Source organism: Hemitrygon akajei, chromosome 1, assembly GCF_048418815.1.
Source record: "Hemitrygon akajei chromosome 1, sHemAka1.3, whole genome shotgun sequence".
NCBI classification, from domain to species: Eukaryota; Metazoa; Chordata; class Chondrichthyes; order Myliobatiformes; family Dasyatidae; genus Hemitrygon; species Hemitrygon akajei.
In genome coordinates this window covers 115,654,146-115,669,564 of record NC_133124.1, presented here as the reverse complement: position 1 = coordinate 115,669,564, position 15,419 = coordinate 115,654,146, and the positions used below count along the sequence as shown (strand labels likewise).

The 15,419-nt window shown below is 41.7% G+C and overlaps 1 long non-coding RNA gene across 2 annotated transcripts in view; it reads left to right on the top strand.

Moving 5' to 3' along the window:
* LOC140730317 (uncharacterized) overlaps positions 1-4,763 on the top strand; it is a 75,089-nt gene extending 70,326 nt beyond the window's left edge. The window contains exons 4-5 of one of the 2 annotated variants that reach the window (XR_012099557.1): positions 582-733; positions 2,132-4,763. This is a non-coding gene — a long non-coding RNA (uncharacterized lncRNA). The remainder of the gene's footprint in view (positions 1-581; positions 734-2,131) is intronic. The other variant, XR_012099559.1, reaches the window with a different exon arrangement.
* Positions 4,764-15,419: the final 10,656 nt, after the last annotated feature.

Sequence of the window (15,419 nt, the reverse complement as noted above, 5' to 3'; positions counted from 1 at the left end):
GGGCTCAATTCCTGCTGCTATCTGTAAAGAGTTTGTAAATTCTCACCAGGATCGCGTGGGTTTCCTCCCACATCCCAAAGGCATACAACTAGAGAGTTAGGGTGATTAAGCTGTGGCCATGCTACGTTGGTACCAGAAGCATGGTGACATTTGCAGGCTGCCTCCAGTACATCCTCAGATTGTGCTGGTCGCTGACTAAAATGGTACATTTCACTGTGCGTTAAAAATGTGCATGTGACAAATGAAACTAATCTTTAATTTTTATCTTTAGATGCTTGACAGTCAATGAAATACTTTTGAGTTGGTCTTGCAGTTTAGGGAATGTGGCAGCCAACTTGTGTACTGCAGTTTCCCACAAACAACTTAATAATAGATAATGACTTAAGTCAGGGGTTTCCAACCTCCCCTCGGCTAATGGTACAGGTCCATGGCATAACAAAGGTTAGAAACCCCCACTTTTGTGGTGGTGAGTGATGGATAAACACTCCTATCTTTAAAGTAGCAGGATAGGAGAGGTAGGGGAAGAAGAATGTAAAGGGGCTAAAATCAAATTATCAGAGATCTTTTGTCTTACTTACTAGGTATCTGGATACCATACTGTGGCTTTCCTCAAATTCTCAAATCCTTATATTCTGATCTGTCAACTATTTTAGCTCTTCTAGCTTGGATCATTCGCACAGAGAATTCCAAATCCTTTCAACACTAGGACTGTCTACCCAGTCTAGAGATTTGGGTGAGTAATTGGGTTTCCAGGAAGTGAGGTGCAAATGGCGCTTGGTGATTATTCCGTATATCAAAAGGGCCTTCCAGTTTATTTGAGCTTGATATTTGTACAAACATTTGTAAGTGATTCATATTGTGGGAGTGTAAGGTTTTGAGTTTGATTGGAGGTATTGAAGTGGTCCTGAATTCTTTGGCTGGAAGTGACAAATTTGGGAATTTGTATTAAGTGTAAGTTAAGACAGGAAGTAAAGTCAGCCGCAGAAGGAGGGCAGTTGGGACGCAGATCAAAATCATCATGAGTGAACTGTTGCTGGGTCCAAATCTGAAGCAGGAGAGAAGCAAGAACCTCATGGAAAATGGTTGCCATGTAGTGATTGTCATGATTTTTAAATTAGGAGTATTGTCAATGAAGGAGTATGGTATGCTGTACTTAGCAAGAAGTTTTAATGGGTTTAATGTGACATATTGATGAAGCCTGCACTCTTACCAGTGCAAAAGAAGGTGCTGCAGTGTCTCAAAGTGATAAGCTGGTACTAAGATGCAAGACACATAGGCCATAATTCCAGCAGTCTCAAAGATGGGGTTATAAATGAGTAGCATGACGATTACACTTAGCACAATTTACAACTAACACACACTGTAGCAACACACGGCAAAGTGATTAATCTAATTCAACATAACAGATGGGATTGCTTGATATATTCATGTAACCAATAGATCATTTCTATCATAGTAGAAAAGTCCATGTTTTTTTTCCTGTTGGACCCCACCTGACAAAAATTTGTTTTATCTTTGGTTTCACCCCTCCCCCACCCTCACCATTCTTCACTCTGATTTTAAAATTTGTTTATCTAATTTCACCCCTTTCCTAACTTTAGGCTGCCGTAATTTGTAAACTTGATTCATTATTCTCATGTAATCTCATATCATAATACAATAAGAAATATAAACTCATATAGTCTAAAGCATCTACTAAGGGACTGGGCAATATAACAATATAAACATATTTGATGAATCATTACTATCATTATTCAATTTTTACATGTAAACTATCCGTGTGCAATTAATACAACAAAAGAATTTTGTAGTGCAAGATCGGCTTATTGTAGTAAGAAAGACAAGGGTCTTCACAGAGCATTATCAAGCAAAATACGACACAAAGCCACATAGAAGATAACAGTCAAGTGAAAAAGGGCTTGGTCATAAAGTAAGATTCAAAGGAAAGCAGCAAAGAGGTTTAGGAAGACTTCAGTCTGAGCAGTCACAGGCACAGCCACGTACGACTACAAGGATGAAGCTACCAAAGGACGAAAGGGGTAGAGCATGTTATGTCCCAGCTTTAATCTTTAATAGTAAATTTTGAGTTAAGTGAAAATCAAATAACTACAGCTTTTTTTATTTGATACAGACTTCTTGGCATCAACACACCGGACATCAGCTACGTACCAGAAGCAAAATGTCCCTACAACCTCTGCCTGACATTGACTTTAATGGTCTGAGTATCGTAACCAACACTGCTTGCTCCACCTCTGGTCTCTATGAATGACTGATGCCTTGTGTCAGGTCCTAGTTCTTATGTTGTCTGTCACTTAATGCTATGGCTTGTATTAGCCCCCAGGAGCTCAGGGAACAAGGCAAGGTTAGAAGGGTTTTACTGGCAGTGTTAGCCAAGTTGACATTTAGTGGCCAGTTGCCAGAGGGGATAGAAATTGTTTTTGAATCAGTAGGTGGGGAGAAGAACATCAGCCACCAGAATATCAAGCTATCCCATGTTGCTATTGACTCGGTCTTCAGCTGTGAAAACACTCTTGGATTAAGAATCCAAGTACAAGAAATTGGCCTTAAAGTTACTTCAAAACTCCACCAGTGCTTGAGGGCTCCTTTACCCCATTACAACTCACTCTATCGAGCTGGTGTGAGGGGTTTGTACGCAAACTGTTGGAAAAAAGTAAACTGGTCATCAGAGAGAATTTGTTCCCAAAGGATGATCTGTGGCATGGAGTCCATTTACCATGTTGTCCATTCCCTTTATTCATGAAGAAACTGTGGAAAAACTGTAACTTAGTTACCACAGCTAGTGAGCATAGAGCTGAAATAAAATGTTAATTTATGAATAGAAAACCTTCCAAAAGTAGGAACAGTGGGTTTACTTCATTTAAAAGGCTCGTAGCAGTTCAGTAACAGTTTACCATGGGGCCAAGGTCTATATAGCAAGAGCTGAAGGTTTAAACACCTACGCAAATTATAAACTCTATGTTTGGAATGTTTCAAGGCTGCTTTAAGTCTGTTGATCCATGCATTATTTTAATTATGTCTGCTAATGGAAAAAAAGGAGAAAAAAATGAATAAAGCCTCCAACAGGAAGAACAACAGAGTATGTTTTCCTGAGATTTAATGATTTACAGCAACAGCTCAATTTGAGCCTCTGTTTTGTTGATATAGTGAGAAGGTAAATCAGCTGTGGTATTGTATTTCAAGTGTTCATGCAGTTTTGGTAAAGTGGATTTATGCTGTCATAATGTGAATAAAAGAGTGAAGTACATCACTGCAAAATTTGACAAAACAGTGCCAGTGTGAATCCCTATTGTACTCAATCGGCTTCATTTAGTACACATTTCATACACATCTGTAGAAAAATAACCACAGATGTAAAGTAACTAAAAAAATCCACACACAAAAATAAATGTTGTAAAATATTCACACATGAAACCATTCATAGAAAAATATCCAGAATCAAAATTTACCTGGAGGAGATTATTCACATACAAAACATCTGTTGGGAACTCACTATATACTTCCATTGGACAATATCAATGCACACATATTCACAGGAAAATATATACATAAATATACACACAGATCTGTAAAGAAAATACTATTTTGCTAGAACACCTGTAGGAAGTTCATCACACACCAAAAGAGTTTATAAGAAGATATCCACCCAAACAAGATACCCAAGACGATATCCATACATACACCTGTAGAAATATATAATCTCACGGAACCCCAGTAGGAAAATGCTTGTACTACAAAGCATCTGTAAGGAAATATTTGCTCAGTTCTATAAATCTGTTGGAAAATACCCCATCGATATCTTTAGGAAAATACCCATGCTTCCAAATGTAAAATAATGCTATGGCTGAGCCTTCAGGAAAATGTTCACATTTAAAATGCATGTCAGAAAATAACCCCACACGCAGAGCCATGGGAAAATATCCAGTGCACAACTGTCAAAAAATATCCTGGTATACAAACTTCTGGATGGAATTACATGCATGTAAAAACATTTATGTTTATAAACACATTATGCTAATATGTGTAATATAATTTACCAGGAGAAATTTAATTTTATATTTGAAACAGTATCTCTGCTATGCTATATCACTTAGATAGAAATGTATTAAGCATTACTGCTAGTTAATTGATTCCTATGAGCTCAATCCACTGCCTACCTAAGAGAGACTGACTAAAGCTGGTAGGCATATTTCTCTCGTTGAGCTGTCTAGTGTAGCTAGCTGCTAACTTTGATGCGCGACAAAGCAATTTATATGGTAAATTGTACCAAATAATGGTTATAGTGAGTGTTATGGCTGCACTGAAAGGAAATGTCACGGTAAATAGCTGCCAAATTATGGACTGTGCTATAGTGTCACAACTGCGCTAAAGACAAATAGCACAACAGGCTACTGCCAGCACCCAGCATGACACCGATGAGTTATAGAGCAGAGCAGCAGCGTGATGTGATGGTCTTTGTACTTTTATTATAAAAGAGGGTTACAGTCTGGGCCTGATGTGTGTGACATGGAAGCTGGAGTTGGTTCAATGTCAGGCTGTGTGGAGTCTGAATGTACTAATAGTCCATCGTGGGGTTACAATATGCAGAAAACATTTGTTGAGTGAAATATCCAGAACTGCTTTGGGTTTACAATAACTACCTTAAAAAAAGGTGGAAGGGTTCTGTGAATGCCTGAAGTGGTTTCTGAGAGAGTGGTATTCATTGTATTGTTTCAACTTGCAAGGCCACTTTTCTGATTAAATGATGGAAGTAAACAAATTGTCTTGTGTCTTTACTGCCAAATGGATTTAAACATCTTCCTTGCCTCCCATAAACCACACGTGCAGAGGTGATGCATCTGTTACCAATACACGCCCAAATTCAACATCAGGAAGCCAAGCTCAATTTCCCCCCATTACATTCTGATGCGACTTTTAACGTCACATGCCTGTATTTTGCAAACTCACAGGTTGTCTCCTCTTCAAAGGGATAAAGTGAAAGGATCTGGTTTTCTTGTACCAGCATGCCTCCAGGTTTCCCCCGGAGCCTCCAGGAACCCAGACTCCAGGCAAAAACCCAGAGGAAATCACTGGGGGAATTGAAATATATTTTGTTTTTCTCCTTTCTTTGAAAAATTTAATTTATTACTCATTCTACAAACTGGAGATTGATATTCAAGCATTACCTAAGTGGGTCCATGCAACTGTTAGAAGAGCGCTTGCCTTGATTTACTAATGATAACTGGGCTTGGGGCTTGGAATCCATTGGTTGAAGGAAATCATGTGGAAAAACCTCCCCAAAACTGATTCCCAAAGTTGACAGACTTTCTGATCTTGTGTCAAAGTTTCCTGCTGCCTAAAAGAGAAGGCCTTCGCATATATCAAAACGTGCCATGGGTGGGGAGGTGGAGAGCGAGAAATGACAACATCAGCTGGTCCCACATCCCCAGTTTGGCAAGAACTGGGCACACCATTCACAGATGGCATATCGAGTAAACTTGCTAGGTATTGGGATCCACCTAATTTGACAGGGTGGGGAGGATCACAAGCTGAGGTCACCAAACTATAAAACCACTATTTTTAATATAACTCCATTTATCTATTACCTTGACCATGTTAAAAGACCATGGTATTTAGAGAATGTGATTAATGAAAAAGTTGGTCAAATTCTTTCATCAGGGTCAAAATATTATTGGATCAATCCTTTTCCAGAAAAAAGACTGCACAACTAATAGTTTTCATCAATTTTACTATTTACTAAAATTACTGGTAATATGATTTTTTGGATGAGGTTCTACTTGTTCTATCAGTGGTCTTGACCCTATTTCAAAGAATAAGTTAAGTTCTCCCTAGATTCCTAACCAATATTCATGCTCCAAATAACATTAATAAGAAACAACATATTATCTGGTCATTACTGGATTACCATTTACGGGAACCTGAAGTAAATAAATTGGATGCCATGGTTCCGATTTTACAACTGTGACCACATTTAAGAAATACTTTATTGACCTGAAGGATGAAGGGTTAATGTCTTCTTGCCATGCTTATGATCCTCTGTCTGGTTTAATATGTTGTAAATTATTTTTTGGTTCTTCTTCATCTGTTTACTTCACATAAAACTAAACACCTTGACTATTAATAGATTGTTCTCCATCGGGTATTTGAGGTGTAAGATGATCGTTCCCTCTTTCTGACTTGGTTGTTGCTAAGTAACTTGGTAAGTGTACAATTCACTCACGTATACAGCCATGGAGACAAACAGTACAGAAACAGACCCCTCAGCTAAACAAATCTGTACCAGAAAGTTGCCTTCCTGAGCTCTACCATTTGCCCACATTTGACCCTTACCCTTCTCAACCTTTCCTATCCCAGCACCTGTCCAAATGTGTTGGAAATGTAGTAATTGTACCAACCTCCACGACTTCTTCTGGGAGCTCATTTGATATGCCCATTATCGTCTGTGTGAAAAACTAGCCTTTCACTTCACTTGCTGGAGTCATGGCTTGCAGAAGGGAAGGCAAGAGTTGGAGGTAAATCGCCTTGATTCCAGGTCACCATTATAGAAGTTCCTCAGAACGGCCTTGACCTAACCACCTTCATCACAAGGTTGGGAATGTGGATGACAATTGATTATTCCTGCAGGCAACTCTTCAGCAACTGAAACACCCACATCTGCATGCAGCAAGGCCTAGACAACATCAATGAATGAGCTGGTAAGTGGCAAGTCACATTCATTCCAAACAAGCATGAAACTAACCATCTTCCTTTGACACTCAATGGTATTAACTCAGTTTTCAGGTAGTTTTGTGGCACCTTGAATATTTGGCTAGACCTTTTCTAGAATTACTATACATACCTGACATGATCTGGTTGACAATTATTCAAGGGCTGCCTTTGCTCCTCATATACACTGGAGATAAAATGGTTGGGTATTCCCACAACAACTGTCTTCACATAGATGGTTTGGGATCCACCGATGGGAAAATCACATCTTTATGCTATAGGAATACCACTTCTACCTTCCTGCTCAAGGTATTAACTACCTCCTCAACCCTTTAATCTCCCAAACCCAATGATCTCTACTTGACTCACTAATCTCCCTCTGATTGGCCAAGATCCAGAACTGATCCAGAACGCAGCAGGCCAGGCAGCATCTATAGGGAGAAGCGCTGTTGACGTTTGGGGCCGAGACCCTTCATCAGGACTAACTGAAAGAAGAGATAGTAAGAGATTTGAAAGTGGGAGGGAGAGATACGAAATGATAGGAGAAGACACGAGGGGGAGGGATGAAGCTAAGAGCTGGAAAGGTGATTGCCAAAAGGGATACACAGCTGGAGAAGGGAAAGGATCATGGGACGGGAGGCCTCGGGAGAAAGAAAAGAGGGAGGGGAACACCAGAGGGAAATGGAGAGCAGGCAAGGAGTGATTGTGAGAGGGACAGAGAGAAAAAAAGATATATAATATATACGGTAATTCTCCGTAACTTCGCCACCTCCAACGGGATCCCACCACCAACCACATCTTTCCCTCCTCCATCCTTTCTGCTTCCCGCAGGGATCGCTCCCTACGCGACTCCCTTGTCCATTCATTCCCATCCCCCCCATCCCTTCCCACCAATCTCCTTCCTGGCACTTATCCTTGTAAGCGGAACAAGTGCTACACCTGCCCGTACACTTCCTCCCTCACCACCATTCAGGGCCCCAGACAGTCCTTCCAGGTGAGGCAACACTTCACCTGTGAGTCGGCTGATGTGATATACTGCGTCCAGTGCTCCCTTCTATATATTGGTGAGACCCGATGCAGACTGGGAGATCATTTCGCTGAAAACCTACACACTGTCTGCCAGAGAAAGCAGGATCTCCCAGTGGCCACACATTTTAATTCCACGTCCCATTCCCATTCTGATATATCTATCCATGACCTCCTCTAGTGTCAAGATGAAGCCACACTCAGGTTGGAGGAATAACACCTTATATTCCGTCTAGGTAGCTTCCAACCTGATGGCATGAACATTGATTTTTCTAACTTCCGTTAATGCCCCTCCTCCCCATCTTACCCCATCCCTTATTTACTTATTATTTTTTCTTCTTTATTCCTTTTTCTCTCTCTTTTCTCTCACAATCACTCTGCCTGTTCTCCATCTTCCTCTGGTGCTCCCCTCCCCCTTTCTTTCTCCCTAGGCCTCCCGTCCCATGATCCTTTCCCTTCTCCAGCTCTGTATCCCTTTTGCCAATCACCTCTCCAGCTCTTAGCTTCAACCCACCCCCTCCGGTCTTCTCATCATTTTGGATCTCCCTTCCCCTCCCACTTTCAAATCTCTTACTATCTCTTCTTTCAGTTAGTCCTGACGAAGGGTCTCAGCCCAAAACGTTGACTGTACTTCTTCCTATAGATGCTGCCTGGCCTGCTGCGTTCCACCAGCATTTTGTGTGTGTTGCTTGAAAGTTACAAATATCTGATTTACCAACATCACTACATACAAACAAGCTCCCATAGTATTATTAAATTCAGAAGTATGACATTCATACAAACGTTCATTGCTACAAATGGTAAAATTAGTTTCCTCTCTCTCACCACATTATGTAATTGTACTATGAAATTAGTCTTTTCTGTTTTTGATGCCATTTGTTATAATGCTATGAAGTTATGCTTACTATTTTGAGTGATTTTCGTGTATCTTCTGCCTTATAGACAAAATCAACATATGGATGTCTATAAAACTGGAGCCCATTCAAATGGACCAAGCTTCTCTCCATTGACTCTGTCTGCCCTTGAAAAGCCGCTAACATAATCAAAGACCACTCCCACTGAGATGTTCTCTCTTCTCTCCCCTCCTGTCAGGCAGAAGTTACAAAATCTTGACAGCATTGGCCACCAGACTCAGAGACATCTTCCTTCCTTCTGTTAAAAGACTCTTCAATGGACCTCTCACATACCAAAAGATGAACGCTTGATCTTGCAATCTACCTTTGATGTATGGAGTGATTTGCGTAGAAGGCACACAAACAAAAGTTGTTTATAGATGTGACAATACTAAACCTATTACCAATTCAATTTGTTACCCAGGAGAGCCCATCTTAATGTTTGAGGTTCCTTACCTTTCATCAGCACTAGAGAATGGTCAAGGTGTAAAATGGTGAAACCAAACACGGATCCAGGGTTGATAGGAAGGACAGACAAATGAGGAAGTATGTGACAGGACAGAGTACTTCAGAAGGGCAGGTAATCCAAAGCAAATAGGAAGCATTTGGTTATATTAGCATCTTCAGAATAAAACTTAATGGCCTTCAACGAGATCTGCAGTCTGATAGCCCTGTGACTGAAAAGCTCCTTAGCGGAAGTTCCCTGCGTGAAAAGATTTCAGTAGTAACTGCACTGTCGCAGAAATAAGCCAGCTGCCTCTGGAAAGGGGAGAAGAAACCACCCACTCACTCTATCCTGTACACTCTAGGAGCCAGCAACAGATGATCACAACAGGACTGCTGCGTAAATTCCCAACCAACACCGCCGTAAGAAGCAGGTTAACACAATTGCAAAAATTAGCAACCCAATGCTTGAGGCAGGCACCAGATCACGCAAAGTCAAAGTTGAGCTCATTACTATATGTACAATTGCAATGAAAAACTTACTTGCAGTGGCGTCACATATGAGCAGCATTCACAAGTGTTTAATTTTTTAAAAAGGAAGAACACAATTAGAACAAATAATAAAGCCCATTTTAGCGCAAAGTGATCAAAGTGGCTAAACTCTTCTGATTAAGGTTGTGCAAGTCAGCTCAAGTAGTTGTTCATGAACATGGTGGTGTAGGACTTCAGGCTCCTGTACCTCCTGTCCAACAGTATTGAAAGAAGATGGCAGCACCCATGAAGGTTGAAAGAGCCAATTACTCTTCAGCATATCATCATCTCATTGTGGAGCTGAATGTCAGTAAAACATTCTCCAAGTTTTGGAATGGTGAGGTTAATTCAAAGGGATTCCATTGTCTGTAAAACTCTTCAGTATCTCTGAAGCCATGAAAAAGGCACCAGAAATAACAATTAGTTCCTACTCAGCGCCTACTAATAAAAAATTACTTAAGTACTAAAATCCATCTGGGACTGGGTAAATTTTAATATTGGTCAATTGTCTGGGTTGGATCTGTCAGCCATTCCAATGCCAGAAAAGTAGAAAGAAAAATAAAGCGGTAAATAAAATAGGTTTAATCTCTCCTCCTTCAGATTACTGCTCACTGATGTCTTCACTTTTCATGTGTAGGTTACTAAAACCAGGCTAATAGAGTAATACAGCAAAGAAACAGGCCCTTCAGTACAGCTTGCTGTGCCAAACAAGATGCCCATCTAAGCCTATCTACCCCAGGTGCCTGCTTTTGACCCTCATCTCTCAAAAGCCCTCCTGTCCATGTACACATCCAGTCAGCAAGAGGTAGAGCGTAAAAGGAGCTACCTTTCAGTCAGGTCCTGTCGTAAGTGAGGAAACAGATTCAATAGGCCTCAAGGACAAGGATCTAGACACACAGCCTTGGTAGTAAAGGATTTTACTTACGGAAGGCAAACGTGGGAAAGTGGCAACAGAAGCAACACGTACACACACACAATTTACGGCAGTCGGATCGGCAATAAAACACACGTGGACAATTACTAATAAACGTGGGAAAATCACATGGGAAGAAAGTACACATGTGCCATGTGCACGCACACATCCCCCCCCCCCCACCCCAAGGGAAAAGTCAATACAATACCCGTTCCCCCCTTGACTCTGTGCAGGCATGGCTCTTATGCTACTAGGGACAATTACCAACGATCCCAACCCTATTCAACGCACAACTCACCAACATCTTCTCCAGTGCCGCTATGGTTCTTGGCCTGGAGTGAAGCAGGGTGGCCCCTTTGGGACTGCAAACAAAAAGAGAAAGGGTCCAGCACACATGGCAGCCTTCATAGTGCAGCAGGACTGGAGGGTCCCACCCAGGTAATTCACAGGAAGGCCAATGGCTCAGGTGCCAGCAGAGTTAAGCTGATTACAAAGGCCAATTGCCTGAGGCCAAGTACAAGGCTAATTAAAGGGGCCAATGGTTAGGTGTGCATTGATGGGTGAGGACCCTGATTGGCAGGTGGCGTGCCTTCCAACCAGCCAATGGGCAGTGCTGTCACATGACAGTCACGACCTCCCCAATATAGGTCCACATTCAAGATTTAAAAGCAGAGCTTCGAGCCAGTTTTCTCTGAGGATGATGAGAATTAATCTAAGGGAATTGGGGGTGCAGGAATTCACATTAAAAGGGTTGCTGGGCATGGGTGAGAGAACACAGGTCAGGGTATTTTTAGCTTTCTTAAGGGTACAGGGGTTTTTTATAGGATATGATGGATAAACAGAAATAGGGTACTAGGATGGGGAGGATAAAGTGTAGGTTAGGGTATGTGTATGTGTGCGATTGGGTGAAGGGATTTAGAATGTGAGTCCATTGCATACTCCGGAACAGAAGGAGGCGGTAATGCACCATTAACTGCCAACTGCCGTAAAACAAGACGGAGAGAGAGAGAGAGAGAGAGAGAGTTTTCTCTGAGTTGGACAATCCACGTAAGGCCTGCGTAAAAAGTAACTATCTTTTCATCAGGAGAGTGATCAAGATTTCAAAGCCAGAATTTCATTGACAGTCTCTCTGAGTTGAGGAGTGACCAATCAGCACGAGGGATTCATTAGAAAGGGCCAATAAAAGTAGCATAGGTGCAAGCAGAGTGGCCATTGTTGTGAGAGTGCCACTGTTAGGAGTAGATTTGGCTCAAAAGGTTTAGGCCAGATCAGGCTTGGGTGAGGTTAATTGCCTTGTAGGTTACTCTCTCTGTCCTTAGTTGTTCATTCCTCACTTGCTCAGGTATAGTAGATTAGTGAGAATGGCTCCAAGGGCAGTGTTTTGTACTCCACATGGGACAAGAGCGGTCTCCTTGATAACCACACCTGCACCAGGTGCACTGAGCTGCAGCTCCTGAGAGAACGTGTTAAGGAACTGGAGCTGCAGCTTGATGACCTTCGACTCATACGGGAGAATGAGGAGGTGATAAACAGGTGCTACAGGGAGGTAATCGCCCATAGTTTGCAGGAGACAATTAATTGGGTGACTGTCAGGAGAAAGGGGAGACTAGCACAGCCAGTGCAGAATACACCTGCAGCCATTCCCCTCAATAATACTGTATACAACTTTAGATACTATTGAGGAGAACGGCCTACTGGGGGAGCCACAGTGACTGTGTCTCTGGCACTGAGTCTGGGGCTGTGACTCACAAGAGCAGAGAAGTAAAGAGGACTGCAGTGTTGATAGGAGATGAGATGAGGTTCTGTGGGTGCGATGGAGACATCCAGTTGGTATGTTCCCTTCTTGGTGCCAGGATCAGGGATGTCTCAAATTGTGTCCATAGTATTCTCAAGGGTGAGCAGCCAGAAGCTTTGGTATATATTGGCACCAAAGACGTAGGTAGACCAGGAGAGGAGGTCCTGAAGAGAGATTTTAAGGAACTAAATAGAAAGCTGAGAAACAGGGTAGTAATCTCTGGATTGCAGCCTGTGCCACACGCCAGTGAGGGTAAAAATAGGATAATTTGGCAGGTGACTGTGTGGCTGTGAACTGGTGCCAAGAGCAGGAGTTCAGCTTCATGGATCACTGGGATCTCTTCTGGGGAAAGCATGACCTGTACAAAAGGGATGGCTACACTTGAACCTGAGGGTGTCCAATATCCTTGTGGGAAGGTTGACTAACATTGTTCAGGTGGGTTTAAACTAATTTGGCAAGGGAATGGGAACCAGACTGATGGTGCTGTCGATGGGGTAGTTCATTTACAAACAGAGGCAAAGTGTAGTGAGACTCCTAGCAAGGAAAGGCTGATGACAGGGCACATTTGCAGTCAATAGGATGATTTGCAATGCAAAAGGTGGACAAAATTGAAAAGGTGACTACAGGACTGAAGGTGCTTTATTTGAATTCGCACAGTATACGGAATAAAGTTGATGTACTTGTAGCACAGTTACAGATTCGCATATATAATGTAGGCATCACTGAATCGTGGCTGAAAGAAAGCTGGGAGCTTAATGCCCAAGGATACACATTATATCGAAAGAATAAGCAGGAAGGCAGAGGGGGCGGCATTGCTTCTTGGTGAAAACTGAAATCAAATCATTAGAAAGAGGTGACATAGGTTTTGAAACATTGTGGATCGAGCTAAGGAATTGCAAGGGCAAAAAGACCCTGATGGGAGTTGTATACAGACCCCCAAACAGTAGTAAGGATGTGGTCTACAAATTACAATGGGAGATAGAAAATGCATGTCAAAAAGGCAATGTTACAACAGTCATGGGGGATTTCAATATGCAGATAAATTGGGAAAAGCAGGTTGGTGCTGGATTCCAAGAGGGGGAGTTTTTCTAAAATGCCTATGAGATGGCTTTTTAGGGCAGCTTGCTGTTGAGCCCACCAGGGGATCAGCTATTCTGGATTGGGTGTTGTGCAATGAACCGGAGTTGAAAAAAGAGCTTAAGGTAAAAGAACCCTTAGGGGAAAGTGATCATAATATGATCAAATTCACCCTGAAATCTGAGAAGGAGAAACTAAAATCAGATATATCAGTATTAGAGTGGAGTAAAGGGAATTACAATGTCATGAGGGAGGAGTGGGCCAGAAAATGGCAGGGATGACAGCAGAGCAGCAATGGCTGGAATTCCTGGAAGCAATTCAGAAGGCTGAGGATATATGCATCCCAAAGAAGAAAAGGTATTCTAAAGGCAAGATGACTTAACTGTGGCTAACAAGAGAAGTCAAAGCCAAAGAGAGGGTATATAATAGAGCAAAAATTAGTGGGAAGTTAGAGGACTGGGAAGCTTTTAAATTCCAACAGAAGGCAACTAAAAAAGTCATTAAGAAAGTAAAGGTGGAATACGAAAGTAAGCTAGCCAGTAATATTAAAGAGGCTACCAAAAGCTTCTTCAGATACATAAAGGGTAAAAGGAAGGTGAGAGTGGATAGCAGACCATTGGAAAATGATGCTGGAGAAGTAGTAATGGGAGACCAGGAAATGACAGATGAACTGAATAAGTATTTTGCAACTGTCTTCACTGTGGAAGACACTAGTATTGAGGTGGAAGTTCCATCAGGTGTCAGGGATCATGAAGTGTGTGAAGTTACCATTACTAGGGAGAAGGTTCTTGGGAAACTGAAAGGTCTGACAGCAGACAAGTCACCTGGGCCAGATAGTGTACACCCCAGGTTTGTGAAAGAGGTGGCTGAAGAGATTGTGGAGGCATTAGTAATGATCTTTCAAGAATCACTAGATTCTGGAATGATTCCAAAAGTCTGGAAAACTGCAAATGTCACATCATTCATCAAAATGGGAGAGAGGCAGAAGAAAGGAAATTATAGGCTAGTTAGTCAGAATTCAGTGGTTGGGAAGATGTTGGAGTCGATTATTAAGGATGTGATTCCAGGTTACTTGGAGGCACATGATAAATTAGGCTGTAGTCAGCATGGTTTCTTCAAGGGAAAATTTTGCCTAACAAATCTGTTGGAATTCCTATAAGAAATAATAAGCAGGATAGACAAAGGAGAATTGGTTGATGATGTGAATTTGGATTTTCAGAAGGCCTTTAACAAGATACCACACATGAGGCTGCTTAACAAGCTATGAGCCCATGGCATTACAGTAAAGAGTGTAGCATGTATAAAGCAGTGGCTGACTTACAAAAGACAAAAAGAGTTGGATTAAAGGGAGCCTTTTCTGTTTGACTTCTGGTAACTCGTAGTGTTTCCCAGGGGCCTGTGTTGAGACTGATTCTTTTTACATTAAATGTCAATGATTTGGATGATGGGACTTGATGGCTTTGTTGCAAAGTTTTCAGACAATAGGTATAAGGGGCAGGTAGTTTTGAGGAAGTAGAGAGGCTACAGAAGGACTTAGACAGATTAGAAGAATGGGCAAAGTAGTAGCAGATGGAATACACTGTCGGGAAGTGCATGGTCATGCACTTTGGTAGAAGAAATGTAAGGGTTGACTATTTTCTAAATAGAGAGAAAATACCAAAATCTGAAGTGCTAAGACTTGAGAGTCCTTGTGCAGGATTCCCCAAAGGTTAATTTGCAGGTTGAGACCGTGGTGAGGAAGACAAATGTGATGGTAGCATTCATTTCAAGAGGACTAGGATATAAAAGCAAGGATGCAATGCTTAAGGCCTTATAAAGCACTAGTGGGGCCTCATTTGGAAATTCGCGAACAGCTTTGTGCCCCTTATCTTAGAAAGGATGTGCTGAAACTGGAGAAGGTTCAAAGTTCACAAAATTGATTCCAGGTTTGAACTGCTTGTCATGCGAAGAGCATTTGATCGCTCTGGGCCTGTATTCATGGAATTCAGGCAAATGAGGGCTGACCAAATTGAAACCT